Consider the following 15,983-nt stretch of genomic DNA (forward strand, 5'->3'; position numbering starts at 1 on the left):
CTGGTGTGACTTTGGAAAGAAGTCATACCTTGAATGGAAGGGTTCCTGATCTAGCAGGGTTAACATCCTTGTCGTTTTGGGCCTGCTAAACCTCATGCTTTAACTGTTCCATTCTCTTTCCACTCCTGTTTACAACGACAAAAGAGAACTGTTCGTTTGCCGATTTCTTGTAATTATCATACGATGATTCATCTCTTCCCATGGAAATTACCTTCCACCATTAGATATACTCTCACCATGCTGCTGTTGGATGCGGGACTTGCCAACTTGCCTAAAAGCAAGCGTTTTAAGGAAGCAGGTTCCATGCAAGCATGCTTCCATAGCACAATCCTGCATGTGTAGTCTTGCAAGATTACCCGGCTTCTCTTTGGAATTTCTGGAGAACTTCTGGAGGGGATGATATTCATGGTATCTTCAATGGATTGCAAGTTAGCGAACTGTGAATGACTTTGAATCAAGCCAAAATGGTAATTAAGACCCTGGTGAAACAGTTCTTGAATTGATCAAGGTTTGAAATCATTTTAAAAAATCCTTATTCTCTCAGAAGAAACCAAGATGAACTTTTCCTTCAAATCATTTGGAGAGACGACAGTTTAAGAGTCCCTTTATTCCTACTGTCAGCAGGTTTTTAGGAGGTGTGTAGTCAAAAGATTCCCTCCCATTTTAAAAAAGAAATATTTAATCTCATTTTTTTGCATACAAGGTTCCATTTGCTCCTGGGGATTTTAGTAGGACTGCCTAATATCTCAAACAATGATGCTTGTGGAAAGATTAATCAGTGGAGACATGGGAACAAGGTCAACTTGGAGCTTTCTGAAGACAGAAGCAAAGAACTCTTTGAGGGACATCTTTCTGGATTTTCTGTTTATTTGGGCACTGGTAAACAGATTTTGTTAATGAATGCATTCCAAAATGCTATTCCTGGTTCCTCTGCCTCCCCCCATTCACACAGACCTTTTTTTTTTTTAAGTTACCAAGTGATAAGGTTGCAACTCTATCATGTTAGACAAATTCAGGTATTTTCTTTTGACTGTGGTCCGGTGTTAGTCATTTCTGTGCTGCAACACTTTGAGTTTACAGTGTGGCTGTTAATGTTGTGATAACTTTTCTGGAAATCTTTGAATCATGATGCGGAGCTCAGTGTGGATATTGCTAAGGAATTTTGCACATTGCCAGTGTAGAAATGTTGTTGGCCAGCCTGGGTTTCAGATGACCCTCCCATCCAAACAGATGTTACCGTTGGCTGGTGAGGGGTACGTATGGTGAGTTGGTGCACAGACTTGAACTAGCAGAGTTCAGCTAAAGTTGCTGCTGTAAATAACTTTCTTCAGCACCCCCCCCCATCATGAGCCACCCAGACATTGTCGATTGTTGCTGGGGAGGGGGGCAGCTGTATAGTTCGGTATGTCTGTACTTCCTTCGTGGCGCATTATGATCTAGTCAGCTTGTTCTGTTGTATTTAATTTAGTCTTTCAAACTGCCACTTTTAAATTTCCCTCCAGTCTGTCTCCCACCCCATCATCCTCTGTTCTGCGTGGTCTATCCTCTTGCGCCCCTTGGGTAGATCTCCCCCAGCAGTGATGAGGCAGTACACTCCTGTTCTTTGAGAACCCTTCAGGGGGCTTTCCTTCAGCCAGACTCTTCTGTCTTATTCTGAGATTTCCCACCAATCAGTGCTGGTGGTGCTGTTTTTGCAGAATGTTGACGCCTCTTCTTGTTCTAAAGATGTGATGGGAAGTTGACTGTGCATTAAACTTGTAGGGACTAACTTGAGGGCATATGCCACCTCCCTTTTATTTGTGCCCTGGAGTTCTCGATTACTGCCTAGTTCTTGAAACCAGTCTGTGTGCTTTGCAGATCCTCTGTGTACTTGTGAGTGATCTCCAGCCAGTGACTTGGCAGCAAGTCAGGGTTTCCAACAGCTGGGGCAGCAACGCAGACTGAAGGAGAGCGGCTGCCTGACTGCCAAAGTGGCCTCTCCACACTTGATATAAAGCTCTCTGCGTTTCATATCAGATTGCTTCTTTGGTTTGTTCATTGTCCGCACAGCCTTAGTCTCTGGCTGAAGAGAATAAGAACTTGGTATGCACAAAAACCCTTCTCCTCCTCTCTCCTTACAGTGTGTCCAAGCCTCCGAGCTCTGTAATTTTTGCCTCAAGTTATATCTTGTCCTGCTGACAATCTTTGCTTTGGAAAGACATCCCCCCCCCCACATCCGCCATCATTCTGGCCCTTAAATAGAATGTGCTGGTATCATCGTGGTAACACTGCAAAAGTTACCCTTTGGGACGTGATTATGAACGACCCTTCAAGACTTGATTATGAACGACAGATTGAGAGATTAAGCTAGGTGATAGGGCTCATCCATCATCTAGCTTAATCTCGCAATCTGTCATTCATATTCACGTCTGTTAGTTTGGGGCGGGACACAACCTGCAGTTGTTTTACAAGGGAGGTTGTGACTGCTTTTGGTTCATTTTTAATCACAGTTGCCTCTAGGGTTAGGATTGCCATTACCTTGATTTGGGGTTATTCCTTCAGCACCCATGTTTATCAGGAGAGCTGCCTGGTTTCCTTCCAGCACAGTACCAAGAGAAGGCAGATTTCTTCTCCGCTCTTAGCAGGACTAAAGCAAGCTTGGAAGTAGCCTCTTTCTGGATGGCCTGTGACAGGTGAGAACTACCTTTATGGAGGGGGAAAGCGTTTTGTAAACTGGAAGGTAACTGGTTCTCTCTTTCATGTCGTAAATGGCCGGCAGGTATGAATGAGTAGGTGGGCTCGTAACTCTGAACTTCAGAACTGGTCTAAGAAATCAAGAACATTACCAGAAAGGGCTCACTCTCTAAAATAGAATTGGCTGTGAGATTAAAGATGAGTCTTTCCCAGTGGCATCGCTCCTCTTCTTGGGAGGGCGGTTTTTGTAGCATTTCAGTCTAAAAACGATCGGCAAATCTCTTTATTGCCAGTGCGCAGAAGTGTTCCTTATTTATCTTATAAAAATAACATTTTAACAAGTAATCTTTAATGGCTATATGTTCTGGATTTGTAGGTACTGAAGTAGGTGTCTGGGAGGCTTTCAGGCTAAATTTCCCATTCAGCAAGTGCATAAGTAAATTCCTTGTGTTACCAATCTCTCAAGGGCGGACTCTGTCCCTGGGAACTGGCTATTATAATACCTCTGCAGCAAAGAAGGCAAACCTGTATAATCTTCTGCTACTTCAATGGATGAAAGGGCGTTTTTTGGGGGGGCACTGTCTGCAAGTTGAGAGCTCTAATAAACGGGGCAGCACCAGCTTTTAGTGTTTGGCAGTAGGAGATAAACCCTACAGTGTAGTGTTGATTGAACTTTGGTCGTCTGGGCTGGAGGGCACAGTGACACTAAGAGTGTGAAGACTGCTCATCCGTCACAGCCTCACATCTTGAACTTCTCTCCCTTTAGACCAGGTACACTGGCCTCATTACAACCCCCCCCGCCCCCCCCCCACACACACACACCACTTTCCTTCCTGGGCTGAAATCCTGCTGCCTCTGCCCTGAGCAGTTCCGTTGCCGTGTTCTTCCCACTGTGGATAAGCTTCGGAAAATGCATATGACCTTTGGAGGAAACGTCTATGAAAATGGCGCTGTGGAGGTTGCTCCTTCCGGCCTTTGTTATGGAGAATCCACAAAATCTGTCTGGATTTTATGCCCTTGGAGATGAAACACTGTTCCATATGATTTGCCAGCAATGGAAACCGGAATCGGCCGTCATTTCCAGCCTGTCCTGGAAAATGTAAACCCAGCCCGTGGGGCTATCAAGTCCCTCTGTGGGAAAACGCGGGTCAGGTTGTGGTACCTGAAAACACAGAAGCCGAAAGAAACCAGGTATCACTTGTTCAAGTGCCATTTGCGAAGACGGACATTTCTGAGAACACAGAACCAGTGTCGGCTTAGTGCTGGGATTCACGACTTAATCTTCTTGCTGTACAGTCTTGCTGAAATCTCCATTTGATGACTCCCCAAGATTATGGCACTCCCGCCTGCTCTGATGTAACATTCCATGGGTAGAAATTTTTTATGTATTGATGTAGTAATTTGTGCAATAACTTAAACTGTGAGGTGAGCCTCCTTTTAATTTAAACCAGAACAAAGAGGTGGTGTCTCTCTGTGCTAAGACTTAAATGAACAGTAGCAGTGGAGGACTCCCCCTCCCCCCCCCACAAACCTTTGAGTATTACAGTCTGTGGCTTCAAGGGACTTTTAACTGGGCCATTAACCTCTTCCTCCTTTACATTTCAGCTTGGAGCCTCTCTTTTGTGAGGGAGGGAGGTTGTGGGGGATGAGATCCTTTCAATTTTCCTACTTTCTGTTTGTGAAGTTCACAGGAACTGTGAGCCAATACTCCATGTTCTGTTAAATCGTTCTGGATTTAAACTTACTGTGTCATCTTGAAAAAGAAAAAAAAATCCAATAAAGAGAAATGGAACAAAATGCTTCAAATGGTCTGAGGACTGGTTCTGCTTTTCTTCAGAAGTAACTTGTGTCACTCGCTGAGCTCTCTTTAGGCAGCTGCCATCTGGGGTGCTGCTGCATGGTTTTTTGTTTTGTTTTGCTAAAAGGCTATGCAAGCATAGGAGCCCTGGGGCGCAGAGTGGTAAGCTGCAGTACTGCAGTCCAAGCTCTGCTCACGACCTGAGTTTGATCCCAAAGGAAGTCGATAGCCTGCTCAAGGTTGATTCAGCCTTCCATCCTTCCGAGGTCGGTAAAATAAGTACCCAGCTTGCTGGGGGGTAAAGGGAAGATGACTGGGGAAGGCACTGGCAAACCACCCCGTAAACAAAAGTCTGCCTAGTAAACGTCGGGATGTGACGTCATCCCATGGGTCAGGAAATTTTTTTTTAATGAAATTTTTATTTTATTTTTCTAAATAATCATTATACATTCCATTGCGCATTTTAAAAAGTATAGTTCTTTGACTTCCCCTCCCCCCTCCTCTGATCTTTTAGTTAACATTTTTTTCCTCTTTGTATTGTTTTTCTAATTCAATTATAACAAAGCCATCCATGCCCAATACATCCTTTCTGAATTAGATCAAAATACATTTGTTAATATCACATTTAGGTTCATCTCTACAATAATTAATCCATGCCTCCCAATCTTTTGCAAATTCATTATCATCCTTTTGATTTACCGATGCCGTATGTTTTGCCATTTCTACTAATTCCATCATTTTTTCAATCCACTCTGATTTGTTTGGTATATCTGTCATTTTCCATCTCCTAGCATATACCATTCTGGCGGCAATAGTAGCATACATCAAAAAAGGTCTCTGGTTCACTATAGTATCAGGTATTATACTCAATAGCATCATTTCTGTTGTTTTAGGGATATTTTGTTGTAATATCAACCTTAATTCATTATAAATCATGTCCCAGTAATTCTTAGCCTTCTCACATAGCCACCAAACATGATGAAAAGAACCCACTTCTTTTTGACATTTCCAACAGTTCGGTGACATATTACCATACATTTTGACTAATTTCTTTGGTGTTAAATACCACCTATACATCATTTTATAAATGTTCTCTCTATCCCATGGGTCAGAAATGACCCGGTGATTGCACAGGGGACCTTTACCTTTTTTTATACAAGCATACCTCAGAGATTTTGCGAGTTCAGTTCCAGAGCACCGCAGTAAAACAAATATTGCAAATAAGCGAGAGTCACACAATTTTGTTTTGGTTTCCCAGTGCATATAAAAGTTACGCTTACACTATTCTGTAGTCTATTAAGTGTGCAATAGCATTAGGAAGAAAGTAGATTCCTTTGTAAGATGGTGTTGGAGGAGAGTGTTACGAATACTGTGGATTGCCAAAAAAAACAAAAAAACAAAAAACAAATCGGGATTATAGATCAAATCAAGCCTGAACTGACCCTAGAAGCTAAAATGACTAAACTGAGGCTATCATACTTTGGTCACATTATGAGAAGACAAGAGTCACTAGAAAAGACAGTCATGCTAGGAAAAGTTGAGGGCAGCAGGAAAAGAGGAAGACCCAACAAGAGATGGATTGACTCAATAAAGGAAGCCACAGCCCCCAATTTGCAAGATCTGAGCAAGGCCGTCAAAGATAGGACATTTTGGAGGACGTTGATTCATAGGGTCGCCATGAGTTGGAAGCCACTTGACGACAATTAACAAACACACAGCATTATGTCTAAAAAAGGTACTGTAATAATAATGAAAAAGTTTGAAATATTGTGAGGATTACCAAAATGTAACACAGAGACACGAAGTGAGCACATGCTGTTGGGAAAATGGCGCCGGTAGACTTACTCAAAAATGCAATATCTGTGAGGCACAATAAAGTGAAGCACAATAAAATGAGGTGTGCCTGTATTCCCAATGAAACAGTTAGACTGGAACTTGTGTGTTACATAGCAGAGAGTTTATGGAAAGGGCCCAGAGGAAGCAGTAGGCTGAGTTTTCCTCGGGGCAGTCATAATTCCGAAGGGAAAGTGTCTTTGTGAAGTGCAGCGTCTGCAGTGGGCGGAGATGGGGAAGAAAATCTTTATGAATGTTGAAAGGAGTCTGAGCTCTGAAAGGCAGATCTACCAGGGAGTGATGGCTGATGAGATCGAGTATGTTACCTCGAGGGAAAAAGCGACTGGAGCTTGAAGAGTCCCACAAATAAGATGGAGAAGGCTTCCAAAGTGGAATGAAGAACATCTGGGTTATGTGGTTGCAGGTGATGAGCTCTACCTTCCATCATACCTTCCATCAGCGTAAGAGGTTTCCTAGGGAAGTTGACAATCTCCTTATCTGGAGATAGTCAAGCAGCTGTCTGGTAGGCCGTTGTTGGCTGCTAAATGATTCATTAGAGATCTCCCAAGGTACGTGCATGAAGAAGGAAGAAATCCCAATATAATTATTGGAATTTTAGCATGTGGTCGAAGGCTTTCACGGTCAGAGTTCATTGGTTCTTGTAGGTTATCCGGGCTGTGTAACCGTGGTCTTGGAAGTTTCTTTCCTGACGTTTCGCCAGCAACTGTGGCAGGGATCTTCAGAGTAGTAACACTGAGAGACACTGTCCTTCAGTGTTACTACTCTGAAGATGCCTGCCACAGTTGCTGGCGAAACGTCAGGAAAGAAACTTCCAAGACCACGGTTACACAGCCCGGATAACCTACAAGAACCAATTTAGCATGTGGGTAAGAGAAAATCGCTGCTTCAGAAATTCTCGTGGTAGAATCAACTGAAATCTCACTCAACGGGTAAAAAGGTGCATAAGTGAATACAGATAACGTTGTGAAAGGCTGCTCTTGGGATAAACTATCCAGATGCTTGAACAGAAGTAGGTATCGTGGGGATAATGTAATACGGAACTTCACGGTTTCCTGAATAGCTGTAGGATTGCGATAATGGTCTTGTGTGTGAGCACAGTGTCCTTCCGTGTTGTTAGAGAGCCAGCATGGTGTAATGGTTAAGAGTGGTGGTTTGGAGCGGTGGACTCTGATCTGGAGAATGGGGTTCGATTCCCCACTCCTCCACATGAGCTGCGGAGGCTAATCTGGTGGACTGGATATGTTTCCCCACTCCTACACACAAAGCCAGCTGGGTGACTCTGGGCAAGTTACAGCTTTCTTAGACCTCTCTCAGCCCCACCTACCTCACAGGGTGTGTCTGTTGTGGGGAGGGGAAGGTAAGGTGATTGTAAGCTGGTTTGAGTGTCCCTTAAGTGGTAGAGAAAGTTGGCATATAAATATTAATCTTGTTCTTCTTAGCAATGCCGCACAGTCTTTTCACTGTGTGGTCAGCAGTCTTTGCTTGAATTGCGTCTACTTGTGTAGCATTTCCACTGCTCGTAACTTTAGCTGTAATTTTTTTTAAAGTAATGTTCTCTGAAAGGTTACTGTTTTCAATGGCTGTCTGAAAGTCACCGCAGTAGGGGTGCTATAAACAGCTTTCTCAAGGGAATTCTAAAGTTGTGCCCCTGTTGAAAAGGCCCTGCAGCTTGTGATCACCCAGTGCATGCCACTTTTAGATGGTGCTTGCATGGGGCCACCAAAAGAGCTGTTTCTCGCTCTGGGAGAGGAGGCCATCTTAGAGCGGGTGTTTCCTCTTCCTCTTGTTCCGGGAGGCAGGACCTAAAACTTTAACTGCCTATCCCTGGAGGGAACGCCCCCGCCCTTTCCAGTCTAAATCAAAGAAAACCACCGGCAAGCGCAAGAAAGGCTCTTCTCGCCAGGGAAGCGCTAAACGCCTTCTGTCTGCTGCTCGCGCCTGCTTATCTACGGCGGATAAGTCCGCTAAAAGCAAGCCCTCAACCTCCGGAACCGGGAACGGCCGGGGAAATACAGCGACTTCGGCCGCTATCCCCTCTACCAGCGCGCAATCCATTGATCAGGCCGTAGGCGTCTCGCCTCCACTTATACCCGGTCGGAGCACATCGGACGCTGGTAATGTACTCCCCCCCTCCCTTCCCTCCCAGTCGGCCGTGAGCGAAATTGCTCTCCTGAGAGCGGAGCTCGCCTCATTAATCAAGGACGCTTTCACAGAGGGTTTAAGAGCCGCACAGCTCCCCTCCCCTCCCCCTTCTATTGCCGGAGTGCAAGCGCCCGGTCGAGACCTCCATGGTCCCCAGGAAATTAATCAAGCGGGCGGCAGGCAGCGAAGTGGCCCTCATCGTTCTCAGGGGGGAGGCGGTTGGCCCACTAAAGCAGCCTTGAAGGCTACCTCTTCTTCCCAGCCTCGGGTATCAGAACAGGAGCCATCACCTCTATCTTCTGATAATGAAGTTTCAGATAGAGAGGAAGGCGAATTCTCCTCAGAAGGAGAAGACTCTTTGCCAAAACCAACTAAGCAAACTAGGATTTTTGAGGCTGATGACCTCCAGCCATTTTTAATAAAGGTGTTGGCTGCATTAGATCTCTCTGATGATTCTACCACATCTCAGGAGAAAAAGAAAGGCGCTAAGGAATTCTTTCATTCCTATACTACCTCTGATACTGTGGTACCTGTACCTGACTATTTTTTATCTCTACTAAAAGGGGAATGGGACAAGCCCATGGGGGGGAAACAGTTCCCTCAGACTACCAGAAAGCTTTATAACATAGCCAGTAATACTGCTGATCTGTTAAAAGTCCCTCTAGTGGAAAACCCCATTACTGCACTACATACCTCTGACACTGTCACTGAGGAAGGTTTAGTGTCTATTAAGGACCCTGCAGACAGAAAGACGGAGCTGGCCTGTAAAAAAGCCCACGAAGCCTCAGCATTAGCCATTAGCTCCTCTATTACATCCGCCCTAGTGTCCAGAGCAGCTATTGTCTGGACTAGGAAGTTAGCTAAACTGATCCCAGAGGAGGATAGAAGTGCTATGGAGGGAGTATCTAGAATCCTTAAGGCAGTCTCCTTCCTGGCTGATTCTACCCTAGATACCATGTGCTTCTCGGCTAGGGCTTTAGCCACTGCAACAGCTGCCAGACGGGCCCTTTGGCTGCGCCCATGGCAAACTGAACATAGATCAAAAGCAGTGTTAATGGGTTACCCATATGTAGGAAAGAAATTATTTGGGGACAAGTTGGAAGAAATATTAGTAGAATCAAAGGATAAAAAGAAATACTTGCCCAGAAGCCTTCGCAAGGAATCCAAAGGGTTCTCTAGCCCTACTTCCTTTCGTCCCTACCACCCATACTCACGTTACAGACCTGAGCAGAAGAGAGGTCAATGGAATTACGGAAGGGGATCCTTTCGTAGAGGAGGGCGCTTCCCTAAAAATTCCTCAAGACCCCAGAATTTCCAAAATGACAGAGGTGACAAGTCCTTTCGTCAACCAAGACAGTGACGCCAGACAACAACCAGTAGGAGGCAGACTCAGCCTCTTTCACCACCAATGGTCTCCTGCCCACACAGACCATTGGGTCTTACAGACTGTCACCCACGGCTACCAAATTCAATTCTGCAAAAGACCACGAGATCGTCTAGTAGTGTCTCCTGTGTCTCGACAACCAGACAAGAAACTCAGAACCTTAACGGCTATCCAACATCTGTTGGAAATCAAGGCCATAGAATATGTAGTCCCCTCGGAGCAATCGTTGGGCATATATTCCGTGTTCTTTACTGTGCCGAAAAGAGACGGAGGATGGCGGGCCATCCTCGATCTGAAATACCTGAACAAGCATGTCACATACAGACGCTTCAGGATGGAGACTCTACATTCAATAGCAGAGGCTTTAAAACCAGGAGACTTCTTAACCTCCGTGGACTTGACCGAGGCCTACCTTCACGTATCTATTCACCCAGATCACCGGCGATACCTCAGGTTCCTACACAATGGTCATCATTTTCAATTCAGGGCACTCCCCTTCGGTCTCGGTTCAGCCCCACGAGTCTTCACCAAGGTCCTGGTGACCTTGGTAGCCCTAGCACGTCAGGAGGGCGTACGGCTCCACCCATATCTCGACGACATTCTAATTTGCTCATCGTCAAGAGAGCAAAGTATCCAACACACAAACATCGTGCTCCAGCTATTAGACAGCCACGGCTTTCTAGTCAACCACAAGAAAAGCCATCTCACTCCGACCCAACATCTTCGCCATCTAGGAGTGTACATAGACACCGTCGCCAACTCCCTGGTTCTCCCATCCGACAAGATTCGCAAGATTTGTTCTCTAGCAAGAACAATCATGAAATCAACCTCGGTCCGCCTCATGACCCTGGCGAAGCTGCAGGGGCTAATGATTTCATGCATTCCAGCGGTACAGTGGGCGCGACTACACTCAAGACCCCTTCAGTGGTTCCTCAAGCCTTTTCAAAAGGATATCCTGATAAAGAAAAACAAGTGTCTCCTTCTCTCTGCCACGGCAAAACGCAGCCTCAAGTGGTGGACCATACCAACAAATCTACAAAAAGGGGTTCTCTACATTCGGCAAACTCCTCTACAGTTGTTCACGGATGCCTCTCTGACGGGTTGGGGTGCCACTCTCCAGGGTCAGCCAGCACAGGGTTCGTGGTCACTTCCAGAAAGGCGACTGAACATCAACGCCTTAGAGATCCGTGCAATTTATTATGCCCTCCTGCACTTCCAACATCAACTGACCGGATCAGATCTTCTGGTGAGGACGGACAATGTCTCAGCCAAAGCTCACCTGAACAAACAGGGAGGATCCCGGTCCTCGACTCTGCACAAGGAGTCTTTAAGAATCCTGTCCTGGGCGGAGTCCAACCTCTACTCCATCACAGCAGAGCACATCCAGGGAGCCCTCAACGTCGACGCAGATTGGCTCAGCAGACAAGATCTCAGCGAGGCCGAGTGGACCTTGAACCGGGACGTGTTTCATCTCCTGACAACTCACTGCGGCACGCCCTTGGTGGATCTCTTCGCGTCCAGCAAGAATCACCAGCTACCAAGGTATTATACAAGATACATCCAAGCGGGAGCAGAGCAGACGGACGCTCTCACGGCACCCTGGCCTTCGGGGCTTCTATATGCCTTTCCTCCCTTCCCACTCCTTCCCAGAGTCCTCAGACGAATCAATCTCCTTCAAGCCACAGTCATCTTGATAGCTCCTTACTGGCCGCGGCGCCCTTGGTTTCCCACTCTGATAGAGATGTCCATAGCAAAACCGTGGACGCTTCCACCTCGACCAGATCTTCTCCACCAGGGTCCGATTTTTCACCCAGACCCAGGCTGGTACAGACTGACCGCCTGGGTATTGAGAGGGGTCGCCTCCTGAAGTTGGGTTATGACCCAGAGATAGCAGACACTATTCTTGCTGCCCGAAGACCTTCTACACAGCGGATATATAACTCCACGTGGAAAGCCTTTGTAAGGTGGTGCCAAAGAAAACAGCTTAATCCAATCAAGCCCACCATCTCCAACATCCTAGCCTTCTTACAGGATGGACGGCGGCAGAGTTTATCTCCAGCAACCCTACGTCGTCAGCTGTCGGCAATTGCTACCATTGTCCCAAGGTTATCAGGTTTCCCACTAACTCAACATCCACATATTAAGGCCTTCCTAAGGGGATTTACTTTAATCTCACCTCCAGTCAAACACAGATACCCTACCTGGAGTTTGCATACAGTTCTGACAGCCCTTACTCAACATCCGTTTGAGCCCTTAAGGAACACTTCATTGAATCTTTTGAGAATGAAGACTTTATTTTTAACAGCTATAACTTCAGCTAGGAGAGTTTCAGAGCTAGGAGCTCTATCGGTTAGGCCAGGTCTTTGTACCTTTCACAAGGACAAGGTAGTCCTTGTTCCCGACCCTTCCTTTATCCCGAAGGTCAACTCCCGTTTTCATAGAGATCAGGATATCGTACTTCCCTCATTCTGTCCAAACCCTAAAACCCCGAAAGAAAAAACCTGGCACACCTTAGATCTTAGAAGGGCCCTTCACACCTACATTGACCGTACAAAACATTTGAGAGTGTCAGACACTCTCTTTATCAATCTGACAGCCCCAAACAAGGGCAAGTCAATGTCCCGTGCATCCATCAGTCGCACAATTACTAACTGCATCACTCAGGCTTACAAAACAGCAAAAATTACTGTTCCCTCAGGTTTGACAGCCCACTCTGTTAGGAGTGCGGCCACATCAGCGGCTTTTAATCGCAGAGTGCCTATTGAGGAGATCTGCAAAGCCGCAACGTGGTCTTCAGTTTCCACCTTCGTGAGGCATTATAAACTTAATCTCTATGCCTCGGCTGACGCCTCCTTTGGAAGGTGTGTTCTTCAGAGCATCCTCCATGACGTCTGATCCCACCCGGGCAGGGACAGCTCTTTTAAGTCCCACTCTAAGATGGCCTCCTCTCCCAGAGCGAGAAAGAGCCTTGGATACTCACCGTGAAGGCTTCTTCTGCTCTGGGATACGGAGGCCATCTTGCCCTCCCAGACGTCTACGTAAATCAGGAGGACGCTACTAAAATTGACTAAAATAAAAATCGGTTAGCTCAATTTGAATTGATTTAGCTCAGTTCTCAGGTTAGGTTTACATACAGTTTTTATTAGCATGTTTATAGTTACAGTCACAAATAAGCATTACTTCCATATCTGTCTACTGTTCTTTACTTACTGTTTCTATGTTTAACGGTTAAGCTCCTTGCTCGGAAAGTTTTTAGACTGGAAAGGGCGGGGGCGTTCCCTCCAGGGATAGGCAGTTAAAGTTTTAGGTCCTGCCTCCCGGAACAAGAGGAAGAGGAAACACCCGCTCTAAGATGGCCTCCGTATCCCAGAGCAGAAGAAGCCTTCACGGTGAGTATCCAAGGCTCTGTTTCACCCAGGGGCCTACTGCCAGGCTCCGTTGTCCAGCTTGTTCTGGCCTTGACACTCGGACCTAGAGGGCTCTGCATCCAGGTTTTGCCTAGGTGCCTAAAGTTTTTATTCCAACAGTTGGCAGCCCTAGAGAAGAAGACACAAATGTTGTTTCCCAGACATGCCAAGACATACAACACAGAAGAATTGGTTTTTATACCCTGCTTTTTCTCTACCTTAAGGAGTGTCAAAGCGGCTCACAATCACCTTCCCTTCCCCTCCCCACAACAGGCACCTTGTGAGGTGGGTGGGGCTGTGACTAGCCCAAGGTCACCCAGTAGGCTTCATGTGGACGAGTGGGGATTCAAACCCGGTTCTCCAGATTAGAGTCTGCCGCTCTTAACCACTATGCCACACTGGGAGCCAGCGTGGTGTAGTGGTTAAGAGCAGTGGTTTGGAGCGGTGGACTCTGATATGGAGAACTGGGTTTGATTCCCCACTCCTCCACATGAGCGGCAGACGCTATTCTGGATGTGTTTCCCTGATCCTACACATGAAGCCAGCCAGGTGACCTTGGGCTAGTCACAGCTGTTAGAACTCTCTCAGCCTCACCTACCTCATAGGGTGTCTATTGCGAGGAGGGGAAGAGAAGGTGACTGTAAGCCGGTTTCATTCTGCCTTAAGTGGTAGAGAAAGTCGACATATAAAAACCAACTCTTCTTCTGGCACCACAGAGGAACTGTAGGCCTAATTTTCACTGAAGTGATAGAGTGATATCCTTAGACTGCAAATGGGAACTTGCACGGCTGAACACTCCTCTATACAAAGAATTTGTCTACAGGAAAAAATATATCAAGGTCAAAAGGCCTAGTGCCACAAGAAAACTAGTGGAAATAAAAAGGTTCTCACTGACCTCGTAGATGGGGAAAGAGTATCTTTATCCATACCTTATTAATGTGTGGGAAGGGGGAATCCTGGGCCTGGTTGTACTGCTTAAAGCTGCTCCGTCAACTCTCCGTACTGCTACTGCTTCTTGGCCTTCTGTTGGCTGCTCATCTCAGCCTGTACCTGGCCTCTGCCTCTCGGCTGACTTCCGGCCTTGGGCTGGGGCTAGGAGGCTAGGAACTTCTTTTCTTGCATGGTGGCAGCTTATACTTAAGGCAGAGGTTACCAGGGCTGAGGCAGAAGGGAAGTGCAGACAGGTGGGGTTCAGTGGCAGAGCATCTGATTTGCATGCAGAAGGTCCCAGGTTCAATCCCTGGCATCTCCATCCAAAAGGACCAAGTAGTCAGGGGTGTCGGACTCATTTGTTACGAGAGCCAGATATGACATAAAGGTCACTTAGTGGGGACTGAGCCATGCCTCGCCAGCCCAGATGGAGAGTGGAGGGGATGGCTGCCTCATGGCCCAGATCTTGCCCGTGGGCTTTATGTTTGACACCCCTGGAGTAGGTGATGTGAAAGACCTCACTTTAGAACCCGAAGAGCCAGGTCCAGTATAGACAACTTTGACCTGGAGAGAACAATGGTCGATTCAGTTTCACGTGTCCATGAAGAGGGCACTACAGTGGCAAGAGCGGAGAGGATCAGAGAGCTTTAATGGCTTGCTGGGCAGGAAGTGTGACTTCAGCAGCTGTCTTAGAAGTGGGTGGGGTCAGCCGGCTGGCCTGCAACCCTTCCTGCAGCTGGCCAGCCCCTGGGCCGCTGCCACCACCACCTCTGGTGATTCTCAGATTGTGTGGACTCGCCTGGCTGGTTGTCACAGCAGCGGAGGGGGGTGATGAGACCTCTGAGGAAGGCAGAACTCATGTGAAACCAGGCTCAGGAGAAGAGGCCAGGCGTGCTGGGCACCACGTTTAAGACATGGAGCGTGGCCCAACGAGGGCTCGAGTTCCCATCTGCGTTGTCTCAGGCCTCAGTCAATTTTCTGCCTGTGTCTGTTCTATGTCCGTTATGTGAAATATGAATAGCCTTACTGGATTAGGTGTGTCCGGTCCACCAGTCTCTTCCCAAGAATAGCCAATCAGATGCCTTTGTGAGCAGGGCTCTCCTGTTTCCCCCCTACTTCGATGCTATCTGACTTGGTGCTATTCTAGTGAATACCCATTGCTGAAGAGGGGGTTGGTGTAGGGTCCCCTCTGCGGCTTCTCCTTTATGAAGTAGTGACATCGCTGAAGTTTTCATTTGGTTACTTCATTTGTACCCTGCCTGTCTCCCCAATGGGGACCCAAAGTGGAAGGGCTGTGGCTCAGTGGAAGAGCATCTGCTTCGCATACAGAAGGTCCCAGGTTGAATCCCCGGCATCTCCAGTTAAAAGGACCAGGTAGTAGGTGATGTAAAAGACCTTTGCCTGAGACCCTGGAGAGCTGCTGCCAGTCTGAGAAGACCTTGATGGATTGATGGTCCGGTTCAGTATAAGGCAGCTTCATATTTCTGCACTGTGCAGGGCGTTGGACTAGATGACCCTTGTGAGTCCTTCCATTTCTATGATTCTATATGTGTTCAAAGTGGCTTGCATAATTTCTCCTCTCTTCTTTCTTATCCTCACAACAATGCTGTGAGGTAAGCTAGGCTGAGTGTTTGGCCCAAGGTCACCCAGCAAACTTTCATAGCAGAGCAGGGATTCGAACCTGGGGCCACGAATTCCCAGTCCGGCACTAACCGCTACACCACATAAGTTCTCCTCTGGACATAAACTGATGATGTAGCATCTTTTTCTGAAAAGTCTCTCGACTCTTAAGAAT

The sequence above is a fragment of the Euleptes europaea genome, chromosome 2 (assembly GCF_029931775.1).
Source record: "Euleptes europaea isolate rEulEur1 chromosome 2, rEulEur1.hap1, whole genome shotgun sequence".
In the NCBI taxonomy this organism is placed as follows: Eukaryota; Metazoa; Chordata; class Lepidosauria; order Squamata; family Sphaerodactylidae; genus Euleptes; species Euleptes europaea.